Source organism: Tupaia chinensis, unplaced genomic scaffold, assembly GCF_000334495.1.
Source record: "Tupaia chinensis unplaced genomic scaffold, TupChi_1.0 Scaffold000048_1, whole genome shotgun sequence".
Classification (NCBI taxonomy): domain Eukaryota; kingdom Metazoa; phylum Chordata; class Mammalia; order Scandentia; family Tupaiidae; genus Tupaia; species Tupaia belangeri.
This window is the reverse complement of record NW_006159506.1, coordinates 2,287,499-2,289,027: the sequence shown is the minus strand read 5'-3', so window position 1 is coordinate 2,289,027 and position 1,529 is coordinate 2,287,499. Positions and strand designations below refer to the sequence as shown.

Below are 1,529 nucleotides of genomic sequence, written 5' to 3'. Positions count from 1 at the left end.
GTAGAAGAAAATATTCTTCGTTACAACAGAATTTCAATGAATAAGTGTAAAAGAGCTGAGAGAAATAGAAAATGACCATTAGGCAAACACAAGAACAACCCCAAAATGCTAACACCATGATAAGAAAATGAGGTGAGTATTTGCATAGCCTTAAGGTATCTCCCTACAAGATAACATATTAATTAAAAAGGAAAATTCCTAAGTGGAGAAACTCAGCAGGTACCTCCTTAGCCAAGGTTAACATCATATTTTAAAAAGTCAACAATAGTGCATGACGAACAGAAGGAAGTGTTGGTGACAATCTGAGCAACCACCGCCAAGCTGGGTACCAGGGAGATGGCCAAGACTGACCCCAAGACCGTGCAGGACCTGACCTCTCTGGTGCAGCCTCTCTTGCAACAGATGCAAGAAAAATTTCTGACCCTGTCCGACCAGATCATTGGAAGAATTGATGATATGAGTAGTCGCATTGATGATCTGGAGAAAAACATCGCCAACCTCATGACACAGGTTGGGGTGGAAGAACTGAAAGGTGAAAACAAGATACCTGCCACACAGAAGAGCTGAAGGTTGCTAATAATTAAAACCAAAATGTGGAACATCAAGAGGAGACCAGCTGGCTTTCTGAGCTATCCACTATGTGCGGACAGGTTTTATATTATAAAGTGTGCGTTCTTAACCACATACTATATAGTGAGTTTAAAGAGTGACTTCCCCCCAGTGTCTTGAACATGTTACTTCACATTTCAGACCTTGGTCAGTTGTGCTATTAATTACTAAACACTAAAACTTTGGCAGTTCCAAAAAAAAAAAAGTCAACAATATATAAAGTTAACCTTATCAGTAATAAGATATATCAACATATGTATCCCTTGGCATGCCACATTGAGAAAACAGCATCACTTCTGCCTTAGTACCAAGAATGCAAAAATCCCAATTTACTCCTGTATGTGTTTGCCCAAAATCCTTACAGGAGGGAGAATTAGAGGAAGGAGGTTTGTAACATTCTCAGGCATTGTTGAGGGTGTTGTCTTTCTTTCTCACTCTGTCTGTCTGTCTCTCTTTCTCTCTTTCATTAGAAAGAACGAGACTGTGTTACATGTAGAAATACAGAAAGAGCTTCAAGACATTCATTATGTGTAATAAACAAGTTGTATATCAATTGATAAAGAATTATTACGTGCATGCATTACAAGTAGATTGATGCATACCTATATCCAGATAAAAGAGGACTTACCTATTTCATCTAAACTCCATGTAATTCTTGGTTTGAATTTTTATATTGAGAATATATTCATGTAGGATATATGTAGCTGAAAAGATAAAGTGACAAAAATAAGCTTCCATAGGATTTAGAGAAGCTCTACGTAAATATAGCTATTCAGTACAACTTTTAAGGTCAATCTTAGAAGGGAAAATACGGGCTAAATGTAGAATATACAACCAAAAATATGTGTTCTCAGATTGAACTAAGTAGTAGGTTTTCTTGATAATTCTTGAAAATGCAAACAATTTTCTCCTAAACACAA

At 36.8% G+C, this 1,529-nt stretch overlaps 1 pseudogene; it reads left to right on the top strand.

Annotated features, from left to right (window-relative positions):
* Positions 1-336: 336 nt before the first annotated feature.
* LOC102477620 (heat shock factor-binding protein 1 pseudogene) lies at positions 337-575 on the top strand (annotated as a pseudogene).
* Positions 576-1,529: the final 954 nt, after the last annotated feature.